This window comes from Notamacropus eugenii, chromosome 3 (assembly GCF_028372415.1).
Source record: "Notamacropus eugenii isolate mMacEug1 chromosome 3, mMacEug1.pri_v2, whole genome shotgun sequence".
NCBI lineage: Eukaryota > Metazoa > Chordata > Mammalia > Diprotodontia > Macropodidae > Notamacropus > Notamacropus eugenii.
Window position 1 is genome coordinate 244,443,627 of NC_092874.1, and position 15,359 is coordinate 244,458,985.

General features: G+C 39.0%; 1 protein-coding gene across 1 annotated transcript in view; it reads left to right on the top strand.

The window, feature by feature from the left end:
- The first annotated feature begins 2,337 nt into the window (after positions 1 to 2,337).
- The window catches only part of LOC140531487 (uncharacterized), a 64,249-nt gene continuing 51,227 nt past the window's right edge, over positions 2,338 to 15,359 (top strand). The window contains exon 1 of the mRNA XM_072650415.1: positions 2,338 to 2,489. The gene's annotated coding sequence lies outside the window, so the exon portion shown is untranslated. The remainder of the gene's footprint in view (positions 2,490 to 15,359) is intronic.

Here is a 15,359-nt window from a genome sequence, read left to right on the forward strand (position 1 = left end):
ACTTTGGTCAATAATCTAACCAGTCATGATTCCAGAGGCTCAATGATAAAGCAGTGCTACCCACCCCCAACAGAGGGGTAAAGGACTCTGGACCCACAATGAGACTTTGATTATGGTCAATTATGGCTAATCATGGCTGGTGTGGAAGTTTGTTTTTTCCTGACTATCCATGTTTGTTAAAAGAGTTCTATTTTTCTTTTCTTTTTAAAAATAGGCAGGGAAGTGGGAAGAAGAGAAATAGATTTCTGTTCATTGAAAAAAATTAAATTTTAAAAGGAAAAATAACTTGTAAGTAGACCGCTATTATTTGGAGTCAACAAAATCTTTGGGAGTTCTTGGATTTGGACTTTGAATTGTTCCTCTAGCTGGTAACATGAACCCTTTTTGCCTTATGCTACTCTGGGTTGGTTAAAATGGGGTTGCAAGAGAATCTAAAAGACTCATGATGGAAAATGCTATCTACATCCCGAGAAATAACTATGAAGTCTGAATGCAAATTGAAGCAATACTATTTTCTCTTTTTTTGTTGTTGCTTTTATTTTCTTTCTCATGTTTTTCCCTTTTGTTCTAATTCTTCTTTCACAACATGACTAATGTGGAAATGTTTAGCATGATCATACATGTATAGCCTATAAGAGATTGCATGCCATCTTGGGGAGGAAGAAGTGAAAGGAGGGGGGAAAATTAGAACTCAAAATCTTATAAAAGCAAATGTAGAAAACTAAAAATAAATAAATGGGGCTGTAAGAATTTTTTTATATCTCAGTCTTTTTATATACTCAATACTAGTTGGGGGCATAATTGAACACAAACAGCAGAACTATATTGCCAACAAACAACTGGAAGATGAAACAGAAATCAGTATTTTAAACTGCTGAATCTTCAAAGAAATAAAAAGAGGTGGCTTAAAAGGAGTAGGAGGAGCAGGCAGTGCTGGAGAGACTTAAAAGACTCCAGTCATTTGGTTGAGGGCCAATGAAGCCTCTAATTTTGTGTGTATTTATGGGAACTGAATTTCTCAAGTCAATAATGGGTTCAGTGGGAGGATGGGATACTGAGAATTTTCTCTGGGTGGAGTCTCTCCTCAGGTTGATGATTTGGGGTAAGGTTGTAATCCACCACTCCCCCCTGATATTGAACTTTGGGAGGGGAGGGGGAAGGAACATTTTATTCTTTTTAATAAATGTTTATCAAAGTTTATTGTTACATCATGCACACTTTGTGTGCATTCTGAGGGGTGGGAAGTTTTTATAAGGATTTTATAAGTGACTGAAATCACTACGTATGCCAAAGAAAAACTTTTGTCAAAGGTTATAGAAGTGAAAGAATTTGGCCCCTGGAGGTAAAACGAGGAATAATGGGTGGAAATGAAAAAGAAGATTTAGACCTGATGCCAGGAATAGAACTTCACAGTTAGAACTGTCTGACAGTGAAAGGGAATACTGCTTGGAGAAGAAATGGGCTTTCTTTGGAGGTCTTTCAGCAAATTTTGTGTGCAAAGCCTCCATCTTATAAGGTACTGGATGCAATCCACTTTGACCAGCAAAGCAGGATTCACTTGACTTTTGATTCCTAGTTTCCTCATTGGAAAGCCCTTTAAAAGCTCCCTCCCTTCCATCTACTCAACGATCCAGCGGTACTGGCCTCCTCTTTCCTTGTTTAAGACACATCTCTTGAAAGCATATTTTTTTTACTTGTCTCCTGTGTCTGGAAAGCTCTCCCTTCTCACTTCTGCCACCTTCTCACCTTGTTTCCTTCAAGTCTCAACTAGAATCATACCTTATATGAGAAGTCTTTCTTAGTGAAGTCTTTCCCAGTCCCTGTAAAGCTGGTTTCCTTCCTTGGTGGAATTATCTCCAATTTATCCTGAATATGTATCTCATTTGTATGTAGTTGTTTGCTCATTGTCTCCTTTTTTTAGACCATCAACTCTTACAGGGCAGGGACTATTTTTGCCTTTCTTTGTATCCCCAGTGCTTAGTGCCTAGCACATAGTAGATGCTTAATAAATGCATCTTGAACATGGCTAATATGGAAATCTTTCACATGACTGAACACTTACAATCTATATCAAATGGCTTACCATTTTAAGAAGGGGAGAGGGGAGAGATGGAGGGAAAAAAATTTGTAACTAAAGTTTAAAAAAACTTAATATTAAAAGTTGATTTCTCATGTGATTGGAAAAAAATAAAATACCGTCCAACTAGCAAAGAAAAATAAATGAATTTATGAATGAATGAATAAACAAATAATTGCTTCTTGGAACCTGAGCGCATCGTACTAGGCAATAATATGTCAAGTCTGTTCTGGCCTCAAAATTCTATGTTCTGAATTCTCAGTTTCATGTTGAACAGACAGAGGCATTCAGAAGACAACACGGGAAAGCTACTTTTGGAGATTGTTGATTCAGTGGAGTCTGAAAGTCTCCTAATCCTAGGAACTTGAAGCAGACCTGGAACTCTAAAAGAAGCCCCAGGAGACAAGGCAAGGTAGGAGAGGACTCCAGATGCTATTGATGAGCCCCATTCAGAGCTGATCATGTTTGACCTTGTTGTTCAATGAACCAACTGGGGGCATTCTTTGGATAAGCACTTACTCTCAATGTCTCATAGAGTCATTAGCTTCTACTTGCCCAATTCTAATTTTTAATAGATTGTTTTCTTCAGTTAACTTTTGCATCTCCTTTTTCATTTGCCCAGTTGTTCCTTTTAAGGAGTTATTTTCTTCAGTTAGGTTTTGTACTTCCTTTTCCATTTGTCCAATTTTCTCTTTTTAAGGACTTGTTCTCTTCAGTGAATTCTTTTTTCATATTTTTAAAAATCATTGGCCAGTTTTTCTTCTACTTCTCTAATTTGACTTTTAAAATCCTTCTTGAGTTCTTCCAAGAATGGTCTTTGGGCTTGAGCCTAGTTCATATTCCCTTCTGAAGTTTCAGATGGGAGTACAGTGTCAATGCTGACTTATTTGGTATTCATGTTTTGGTCCTTGTCCCCATAGAAAGATTCTATGGTCTCTTCTTTTCTGGTTTGCTTCTTGCTCATGATGATCACCCTTTTCCTGGCTTTTAAAATAGATCTCTGCTTCTGGGGCACAAGGGGCTCTGTCCCACAGTTCTTGTGCTTAGGACTTGAGGCTTTGTGTATTATGGCTTCTGGTTCTTTCAGCTAGAAGCTAAAATGCTGCAGCTTACCTGGTGCTGAGCTGGCTGGTATGCCAAAGCAGAGACCAGGTGAAGTCTTTTTGAGTTTCCCTGGAGTTACCCTAGAGCTAGCTGCATTAAGTGTGGGGGAGGGGTGGTCTGGCCACAGGAGGTCTAGTCTCCTGAGCTAGAGCATAGGCAAACCTCATCTGAGCAAATGTCTTCCTGATTCCCCTGGCTGTGCTGAGGCATGCCTGGGGTACTGGTGTTGGCAATTGTGGCCTGCACCCCACTGGGGCTCAGGATCTCCTCCTGGTTCACTGAGGTGGGGCTTTCTGGGGCAGCTCCAGTCTTGCACTAGTGCCCTTCAACCACAGCATGAGGGACCCCCCTTTGCAATTTTCCTAGCTTCGTGGACTAAGAGACTGTTTATCCTTTCAATTGATCCCACTGTTCCAGGAATTTTCCTGGGAAAATATTCTTTCGGTTTTTCAAGGTCAACAAGGGTAGGGGGATAGCATTTGCTGATCACTGCACTATCTTGGCTCCTGAAAGTTCAAGTAGGTGACTTACAGACATTTAATCTGCGGGCTGATAGTCTCAGGAGCTGTTGTTGCTGTTACCTGGGATGTTGTGCTTCTTTCTCACTCATTTCCTCTGGACTTCCCATCCTGGGCTGATATGTTTGAGAGTCTACAGTGCTGCTGTTGTTTCAGACTGCCTAAGGCTTCCTGCTTGGCTTTGCTATGGTGGGGTCCATGCTGGTACAGCCTGTGCGCTGTGCACTCCTCCAGTCCCATACAACAGAACCTTCCCATTGACCTTCCAGGCTGTTCTGGGTTGGAAATCTGACACACTCTGTCTCCTGCTGTATTCTGCCACTGTAAAATTTGTTCAGACTCTCTTTTTCAAGGTATCTGAAGGAGTTGTCTTACAGCTTAGGTGAGTAGTTGCTCTCAATCTGCCATCTTATCTTAAGCACTTACTCTCTATGGGTTTGTTTCCTCACCTGTAAGAAATGAGGGAATGGAAATGGCATTTCCCCCCCAAATCTAATACTGTATGATAGAATGGATGAAGAGGAAAGAACTAACTAACTACCAACTAAACAAAAATAAATTTGAAAATAAGGTGAGTCCGGAACCTCATTTCTCTACCTGTAAAATGACGAGATTACCTTTAAAGTCCTTTCTGGAGCAGCTGAGTGGTTAAGTGATTAGAATACTGGGTCTGGAGTCAAGAAGACCTGAGTTCAAATCCAGTCTTAGACCTTTCCTAGCTGTGTGACCCTGGGCATCACTTAACCCTATTTGGCTCAGTTTTTTCATCTGTAAAATGAACTGGAGAAGGATATGGCAAACCACTACAAGATCTTTGCCAAAAAAACTCCAGATGGGGTCATGAAGTCAGACACAACTGAACAACAACAAAAGGTACTTTCCAGTCTTAACATTCCAAGAATTCTAGGATTCCACTGAACTCATTTATGTAAAGTCTTGAGTAGATAAAAAGTTATTCACTTGTGTGTGTGTGTGTGTGTGTGTGTGTGTGTGTGTGTGTGTGTGTGTGTGGTGTGCCCTGGGGAGTGCTGGAGGGAAGGCTGACTTAAATTCTCCATGTGAGCATTTACACCTCAAAAATCAGCAAATGTCACATCTCAAGGCATGATTGTTGATTGCTTAGACTTAAGAAAGTAATGGAGAAAATACTAATAATACAAATTACATTTAAAAGCGTATCATGAAACACCATTTTGTGCCCCTGCTCTGGCAGTCTGGTGAAGTCTGAACCCTTTCTCATGATATTGTTTTGAAAAGTATAAAATAAGATGCATAATATTACAAAGGAAAACAATATAATATATTAAAATAGTTATAATTCTGTTGAAATAAAACCCATGGACCCTAGGTTAAGAAGCCCTTGTATATAAAAATGACCAAGTGGAGCCATTTTGTAGGCAAGTAGAAGGTGCACTGAACTGAGAGCCAGGAGACCTTTAGTCTCAGCTCTGTCATTCATTTCCATTGTCACTTTGAGTAAATTACCTCTTTGGATCTATTTCCTTTTCTGTTGTTTTTTGTTCATTCTTGAAGAAGATCATGACATCAGGAAGGTGATGTCTTGGCAATCAAGTGAGTTGGATTAATTGAGGGAGGACTGTACAAAATCACTAGCCTCACTTTCTTCTCTGGAGTCATCTGGGTCCATTGACCAGATACACATATGGTTGACTGTAAAAATGAGGGCATTGCTAAGCAGATCCTAAGATCATAGGTTTAGAGATGGAAGAGAACTGGAAGGCCCTCTGGATCAACCTCTTCAACTTATAGATTGAGCAATTGAGATCTAGAGAGGTTTGAGTGACTTGCTAGGGTCATATACCTAGACTAAGACAGAGGTGAGATGTGAATTCTCAGTGATTTTTCCACCATACCACTGATCTCTGAGATCCTTTCCATTTCTAGTCATTTATAGTTTTTTGATTAAAGATTTTTGACCTCCATGTCACACTGCCAGTGTACTTGATTCAATTTTAAATTGATGCTTGCTAAAAACTGTAGGACATCTAAAAGACAATATGGAAAAATAATCCCAATACCTTTAAGGAGCATCCTTTATTTGCTATAGAATTGTTTCCAGGTAAATCTTGCCAGTTACTGAAATCTTACATCCAAATATATGAAGGGTTTCTGTTCTAGGCAAATAGCATAGAATCCTACTCCTTAGCTGGTCGGTCTCTATGCTCATTCAAGCATGTGACTTAGGACTGGAGAATTAGAGTTGGGAGGGACATTAAAATCTTTAGGGTCTAACCCTCTTATTTCACAGATGAGGAAACTGAGGTATGGAGAAGTTCTCTTATTCCAAATTCACCAGTTGCTTCTAGCCAGTGTGACCCAATGGAATTATCCTAAAAAGGAACTCAAATTTTTTTTCCTTTAAGGGAAAAATTTAAATGTATATTGAGAGATAGTGTGGTATAGTAGATGGAGAGCCACCCAGCGAATCAGAAATGGTCGAGTTTCAGTCTGGCATCTGCTACATGTTGGCTGTGTGACCTTGGGTGATATTAATTGCTCAGAATCCTGGAAAATGGTCTAAGGCTATAAATTATTCAAAAATTGACAATATGCATTGCTCGAGGGCATTTCTTTACCTTAGGGTGCCTTACACAAATGAAATCACAAATCTGGACCAAAAAATGCACATCAGCCCCTAAGTTTGACACTCTCTGAAGCAGATAAAGTCAGAATCGTGAATTAGGCTTTTAAGCCTCCCTTAATTCTCTGGAAAAATGCATTATTTCCACTGGAATTTTGCAGATGCACATGACTTTTGTTATTGGCTTTTCCTTCCAGAAGATGGCGATAGAGCGTCATAAATGACAGGCCACCTGTGTCCCAAATGTTGCCTCTCTGGAGCATCTTTTGACCTTGCAGATCGGAGACCTTGACCTGTGTTTGATGTTATTTAAGGTGTCGAGCATTCAGGTTTTATTTTGATGCAGTTTCAGAAGAACAGATGATGTTTTCATCCCTTTCCATCCATCCTCCTTCATTTGTTTGACTTATGCTGTGAAAAACGGGAATGCAGATTAAATGTGATTTTCTCCAGTGAAAAGTGACTAATTATACTATCTATATATGTATATATACACATATATGTGTGTGCATATACACACATATATAATATATTCAGTATATATGCAGAACATATAGTATGTATACTGATAATATATACGTATTCAATATATTTGTATATACGCATGTATGTATGTATGTATGTATGTATAAATATACATACTGAAAAGGAGACAAGGGTGGAGGGAAGTCTTCATCCTAGGTGCAAAAATGGAACTGCAAAGCAATATGGTAGTGGCGATATTGACAATAATAGTCATTGGCTTTTGTAGAGCGCTTTAAGGTTTGGAGTCTTCTGACCCCAAATACAGCATTCTGTTTGCTATGCCAAGTCATGCCAGCTCTATCAGATGATGTCTGATCTTGAGTACAACCTATACTTGAGATGCCTCATTACTTGGTTAGAGTAATTAAATCATATATTTGATAAAGTATTAGAATTAGAGATAGGAAGTTGTTGTTCAGTCAGGTTTTCTTACCAAAGATATTGGAGTGGTTTGTCATTTCCTTCTCCAACCCATTTTACAGATGAGGAAACTGAGGTAAACAGGGTTAAGTGACTTGTCCAGTGTCACACAGCTAATAAGTGTCTGAGGCCAGATTTAAACTCAGGAAGATGAGTTTTCCTGACTCCAGACCTGGCGCTCTATCTACTGCCCCACCTAGAGATAGGAAGACCTGAGTTCAAATCCTACCACAGACACATGCTTAGCTATGTGACTCTGGGCAAGTCACTTAACCTCCTCTAGTCTCTTTTCATCTGTAAATGGGGATATGATAGCACCTGCCTTACTGGGTTGCTATAAGGATCTAACATATGTAAAGACCACCATATAAACTAATTTTTAAAAAATTGATTTATTTTTATTTTTTCAACATTCACTTCCATAAGATTTTGAGTTCCAAATTTTCTCCCTCTCCCTCCCCTGGCATGCGATGTGATACAGGTTCTACATATACATTCATATTAACCGTATTTTCACATTAGTCATGTTGTAAAGAAGAATTGGAACCAAATGGGAGGAAACATAAGCTAATCTTTAGCATAGAATCTTTACTTTTTTTTCCCCCCTAAGTGAGAGAGGACCTCAGTGCTTAGGAGATTATATTATAATACTTCTTTTCGTAGGAATTGCAGCATCTATTGAAATTTTAGCCTGATATCACAATACTCCATCCAGTCTACCCACCTATCACTGCTCCTCCCCACAACCTGCTGCTTTTCTTTACTTCTCAATTTGTAGGATTCGTTTTCAGCTTAGGTTGAAACTGCAGAAACCAGAAACAATCTTTTTGAAATGGGATTGCTGTTTGGTCACTTTGAGGATTTAGGAAAAAAATTAAGCAAACTTTGAGAGCCAGAGCTTTGTGAGAAATTGGAATATGTAACTGGAAAGGAGAACCTTGAAAATGCAGAGTCAAGGAAGCCAGATGTGGAGCTGGACCAAAGACATGGAAAGGGGGAGAATGCTAAGGTGGAGGAAGGTTTTATCGAACATAGAAAAGAGAGAATAATGACTTAAAATCTTAGAATATCAAAAGTGACACTTAATATTCTATGAGTCTGTACTTGTTAATAGAATGTATGGAGAGAGAAAAAAAGATAATAAAATAGTCATTGTAAAGTATTTAGCACAGTGCTATATAAATGTTAGCTCTTATTCATCAAAAGTACTTGTTCTGTTGCAGAGTTAAGTCTATATCTGACAAAATGGGGATGAGGGGAAGGCTTTACTGTCAGAGATATGCTGGAGTCATATTGCACCAGCTTGGGTGAGATGATTGTTAAATTTCCAGTATAAGCATTTATATCTCACAAATTGACAAATAGCTACAAACAAACAATGATCTATCATTTTGCTGATTGTTTAGACTAAGAAAAGGTTGGAGAAAATGCTAATAATGCAGATTTAACTTATAAGTATATTGTGCAACTTTTTTTTTTACCCAGAAAGCCTGTTGTTAAACATTCACTAGCATATCACCATGAGTCCTAATCAGTTGTGAACTTAAAGAAACCCACCTCAAACTCATTGAAAACGGATAGTCTTGACAAATCTCTGTCAAGTGACAAATGTCTATTTGAAATATGTGGACTTTTTAGTTTTCCATAATATATTATGGGAAAGAGAGTCCTCAAAGGGCCAATTTAAAGTAAGACTTAGGTGATGCAGTGGATAGAGTGCCAGGCCTGGAGTCAGGAAGACTCCTTGAATTTAAATGTGGCCTCAGACACTTACTAGCTGTGTGACCCTGGGCAAGTCACTTAACCCTGTTTGCCTCAGTTTCTTCATCTGTAAAACGAAATGGAGAAGGAAATGGCAAACATCTCAGTATCTGTGCCAAGAAAACCCCAAGTGTGACTGGACATGACTGGACAACAACAGTAACAAGGTAAGATGAAGAAATAGAGGAAGCTTCCCTTATGTTTTCCTTTGTCCTCATGGATCTGCTCTCAATCGTCCAATCAACCAAAGCATTTATTAAGTATTTACTTTGTGCTGGGTGATGGGGATACAAAGACAAGGGCAAAACATCCCTAGCTTTCCAAAATGGGGGAGACAACATGAATACATATGAATGGAAATAAAATAGATACAAAACAATAGAAGAGGAGGGAGTGCCTATTAGTCATGAGGGATCAGGAAAAGCTTCCTGTAGAAGGTAGCCCTTGAGTTGAACATTGACAAAAGACCATGAATTTCAAGACCAGGAGGTGAGAAAGGAGAGCATTCCAAGCTAGAGAGGCAATTAGAGATGGGAGATGGAACATCCTGTATGGAAAATACTGAGTAGGACTGTTTGACTAGTAGAAAAAATTGTCATCATTTCCTATGGCACATAGTCTTTTTGTGAACCGAACCCCAGTTGGCTCAAGGACATGACTGTGTCTCTTTTTAAGGGTCCACAAACTATCCATTTAGTAAACATTCTGAAACTTTGTTAAGAATTTCAGTTAAGCTCATTGCTTTATAACTTGGAGAATTCACTTTTTTCCTCTTTTTGAAGAATCAGGAATCCATTTTCCTCTCTTTAGTCCTGTGGCATCTTTCATGTTGCCTGTGGTTTTTTAAAGGTCAGGACTGTGGCTCATTAATTATACCCATCAGTTCTCTTAGCATCCTGCCATGACTCATCCAACCTTGGTGACCTTCACTCACTGAAGAGATGGGGAGAAAGGAAGCAGCCAGCTGTCCTCATGGAGTTCATATCTGGGCTGATCTGCCTCCACCATTTTTGGTATAGCCTTCCTGATTGGAAAGTTGCTCTTTGTGATAGAGGATAGTCTTAGTTAACTAAGTTACATTTTTTTTCCTTAATGAGAAAAAAATCCCTTACTGATGGCTATTAAATCTTAATGCAGCCTATTTCCTGGAGCTTTATAACAGAAGGGTTCTCTGAAACAATGCATTTCTTAGTTTGAGTTTTTGCTAATAAAAATAAGGAGTGGATCCTTTCAAAGAACAGCTATGGATCTTAATGTAAATATATAATGTAATATATATAATATTTGTAATATAATATATAAATATATAATGTAAAAATAACAGAATTTCTCTTTCATGTGAATTTTAGATCATTCATCAAATGTTTATTAAGTGTTTACTAGTGAGGAAGTATGGGAGAGTGGAGAGAGTGCTTGATGTGGAGTCAAGAATATTTAATAATGATAACGATAATGAGTTAATATTTATATAGCACCTACTAGGTACCAGGCACTATGCTAAGGGTTTTACAATTGATCCTTACCACAACCCTTTGAGGTAGGTGCTATTATTATCCCCATCTTACCTATGTGGAAATTGAGGCAAACAAACAATAACTAAAGCTAACATTTATATAGCATTAGGCACTGTGCTAAGTGCTTTACAGTCATCTCATACAAACAACCCTGCAAGTAGGTGTTACTGTCATCTGCATTTTACAAATGTGTAAACTGAGTCATACAGAAATTAAGTGACACCTAGGATTACACAGCTAGCAAGTGTCTGAGTCTGGATTTGATCTCAAGTCTTCCTTGCTCTAAGCCTGCTCCTCCATCCACTGCACCACCTAGCTCTCCTGGGAAGACTTACAGTTAAATCTCACCTCAAGCAGTTATTGGCTTTATGATCTTGGGCATGTAACTTAACCTTTCCTTGATTCAGTTTCCTTATCTGTAAAATGAAGAGGTTGGATTTGATTCCTCTGCGGTTCCTTCCAGTTCTTAATCTATGATTAGTTAAAGTATACACAATACCAGTAAAATGAGAGCTTAGTTATTGTAAACTTGTGTCTGACTCTTTATGACCTTATTTGGAATTTTCTTGTGAAGATACAGGAGTAGTTTGCCATTTTCTTCTCCACCTCGTTATATAGATGAAGAAACTGAGTGACGTGACTTACCCAGGGTCACACAGCTAATAAGGGTCTGAGGCCAGATTTGAACTCAAATCTTCCTGACTCCAGGCCCAACGCTCTATCCACTGTGCCACTTAGTCCTTCCTGCCTTTTCTCCATCATATCATTATTGTTCCATCCTCCCAGTGGTTCTATCTGTTCCCAGCTCCTCCTGTTGCCCTCAGCATAGCTTTTGCTTTCTACATCACTCAGTAAGTTTCCACTGGGCTTTTGTATTCCTGACATAATTTTTTATGGGACTGTGCTAATTTTTCTTACTTATCCTTAGTCACCTGCTCTTGCTTCTTACTTTTTAAAAATCTGATTCAGGGAACTCCTTGCACACACCACACCCACATGTGTTTCTTTAGACAGCTCTGCTTTGCTCTTTCTTATGAGAATCACTTTGTATTCATGTTTTCAGAATCCCATTCGTGATAATCCTCTTAGAATAATTGTAAAATACACAAAATGAAATACATAGGATTACAAAGGAAATCAATTATATTGAAATGCAGACATTAGAATGCTTTAAAAAATAAGTTCATGGACACCAGGTTTAAGTACTTTTGTATAAAATGTTAATGATTTCTCAGCTGTGCTTTTTGTGATGGCAAAGAACTGGAAATTGAGGGGACGACCATCAGTTGGGGAATGGCTGAACAAGTTGTAGTATATGAATGTAATGGAATAATATCGTGCTATAAGAAATAATGAACAGGTGGACTTTAGAAAAACCTGAAAAGACTTACATGAACTGATGCTGAGTGAAGTGAGCAGAACCAGGAGAATGTTGTACACAGTAACAGCTACAGTGTGCAGTGACACTAACTTTGATAGACTTATTTCTTCTTAGCAATGCAAGGATCGAAGACAACTTCAAAGGACTCATCCTCTGACCCGTTGTTGTATCTCATTGGTTTTCCTTCTATACTCTTCATGGCTCAGCAGCTAAAAATTAAAAACAAAGGAATAATATTTAAAAGACTTCATAAGATGTCCAGTCACCAACACCTTCAGAAAGAAATTGCCAATTATAGTTGAAGATATATGGGTCATCCCATGAGGTTCTAAATGAATGGTTTTTTCCCTCCTCCTCCATTTTCAATTTAAAGTCCTCTAGAAAGAAGTTAATATTTATTTATGGTAAGCTATAATTTAGGAATTGTCAGAGTGTAAAATAGGGTTCAAGTCTCCCCTTATGTCTTCAGACAAAGAAAGCTGAGGTCAAGGACTTTTTTAAATCAACTCAGTTATTCAATGGGTAATCTAGGGATTCTTAAACTTTTTCCATCTGCAACCCCATTTTGACATCATTAGTTGGCATTGCATGGCTTGAGGACATGTTCAATGCAAAGTGCACATGCTTTGTGTTCAGAACCAAGACTACGGCTGCAGAGAAATTGCCCACTGCAGCATGGGGCAGCGCTGCCAGAAACACCTTGGATTCATTACACATATGATTTTGAATTAAATTTTGATCGTTGTGCATTCAGAAATGCTTTTACTGCTGCCAAATTTTTTGTGACCCCATGTATGATTGTGACCCACAGTTTAAAAAGTGCTGATCTAGATTCATTCTTCCCCTGTTCTATCTACTTCTAGTCAGATTAGCTCCTGGCTTCTCTGGGCTACTCTTTGCCCTTGCCCTTCTGGTGGTAACTTTCACTTTGCCCAATCCCACACACCTCATTTTCAGTTGTCTTCCACCATTAGAATATAAACTCCTTGAGGGCAAGGACTTTCTTTTTGCTTGTAATTCTGTAACCTCAGTACTTAGCACACTATGGGTCTGATACATGGTAGGCATTTAATAAATGCTTATTGAATGACTGTCTGAGACCAGGGACTCCAAGACATGGAGATGAGGAGGGAGAATGTTCCAGGTATAGGGGACAGCCAATGTAAAGGCATTAAGTTAGGAGACAGATGTTGGGTGTGACAAACTGCAAGTAGACCAGTATGGCTGGGTTGTGGAGAATTTGTGATGTTGTCCCAGTGGTCTTTGCCTTAGACATTTATAGCAAATTAAATTGTAGTGGGTGCTAAAAATCCAGTGATTGTTTTGGCCTTTTGGTTTGTACTGAGAAAATTTTGTGATGTTCTTCTCATCATGCCTTATTTATATTCACATTTAGAGCATCGTTGGAAAAAGAATGGAAGAATCTGACCTGGTTTGGGGCAAGATGGGCTCTCCTATTTTGCCTTTCTCTCATCTTCTTGACCATTTGGTGCTCTTTCTCTCCAAAAGATGAGTTTATCTTCATGCTGTTCTCTGGCTATCAAATCCCCACTATGATACCCTATCCAGGCCTACCTTTCCTGGGCAGTGGAATAGACACCCAAATAATTCTTTTCTCTTCTCCTCCCTTCTACTCCATCAAAATTGGCTGCCCAGAGAAGTTCATCAGTATTTTGCATCAACTTCATGATGGCATGTTTCCCATGTTCTGGATAGTGAACAATGCTCTTATGCCTTCCCAGTCACTAATGGAGTGAAACAGGGCTGTGTGCTTGCTCCCATGGTCTTTAGCATGGTGTTTTCAGCCATATTGTCAAATGCCTTCAATGAGGATGAACGCAAACTCAAGGTCAACTACCGTGCTGATGGCAAGTTCTTCAATTTGAAAAGGCTACAAGCCAAGACCAAAGTGCAGGGAATGTTGGTGAATGATTTTCTGTTTGCAGATGATTGTGCACTCAATGCAGCCTCTGAAACTGAGTTGCAACAAAGTATGGATCAATTTTCTGGTTTCTGTGCTAATAATGCTGCCTGTGACCTAGTAATCAACACCAAGAAAACACAGGTGCTCCTTCAGCCACCACCATATCATCCATACATGGAACCATCAGTTACAACAAATGGAAAAGTTTTGAATGCTGTGGATAAGTTCACTTACCTTGGTCATGTACTTTCCAGGAATGTACACATTGACAGTGAGGTTGTTGCACTAATTGCCAGAGCTAGCTCAGTGTTTGGGAGGCTCTGAAGAAAAGTTTGGGAGAGAAGAGGTATTAGACTGACTACCACACTGAAGGTCTACAGAGCCATTGTGCTGACCTCATTGTTGTATGCCTGCAAAACATGGACAGTCTTCCAGCACCATGCAGGAAACTGAATCGCTTCCATTTGAACTGTCTTAGGAAGATTCTGAGGATCACCTGGCAGGATAGGGTACCAGATATTGAGGTCCTTGCTCAAACTGAACTGCCAAGCATTCAAATTATGCTTCAGAGAGTGCAACTCCAATGGGCTGTCCATGTTGTTCAAATGCAAAATGTACACTTGCCAAAAAGACTATTTTATGGAGAACTCACATGGGGTAGGTGATCACCTGATGGTCTGAAGAAGTGATACAAGGACACCCTCAAAGTCTCTCTCAGCAACTTTGGATTTGATTGTGAGACATGGGAGACACTGGCACAGGACTGCTCAGCATAGCGTGCCCACATCAGAAAGGGTGCTGTGCTCGATGAGCAAAGCAGAATTGAAACAACACAAAGGAAACATAGGATGCGCAAATTTGGAGCATCCACCTTAAATGTTCACTTGGACTATCTGTACCAGATGTATAGTAGAGCATTCTGAGCTCATATTGATCTGATCAGCCACAGTCGTACACACTGAAACTTCACTTTATCATGGTGATGTCATTTTGGTCCTCTTTGAGAGCAAAGGACAGCAACTAACCAACCAACTCTATCAAAACTATTTCCTCAGTATGATTATCCTAGCTGTTAGGGAAAAGAAGAAAAAAGTCTGTTCAAATGAATTTCCAATGAATCATGTATGGTTGGTGATATCTAATATGCTAATTTTCCCCCAGGGATTATTTATACCTTGAATGATAAATGTGTTAAGCCCAAAGAAATGCATTTCTATGAGTGGAATCTTTATAACTGGAAAAGGATAATTTGAGGAAAATTTCAGGTAGCACAGGGCAACCATGGACAGAGACAGCCTCCTTGTTCTCTTCTATCATCCTACGTAAACTCATAGAGTATCCCTCTCATATATTCAACAGAATTGAAGGTCATAAGGGATGGAGCGAGAGACAATGAAATGTAAGGGTAAAGCCCTTTCAGGTGTAACTGAAATTTTCCACACTTTATAGAGGATCTCATGCTAGAGTAGTTTAATTACACATAAAAAAGCTAGGAGGAGACAATGAATTTACCCTAAGTACTACTATCTACTT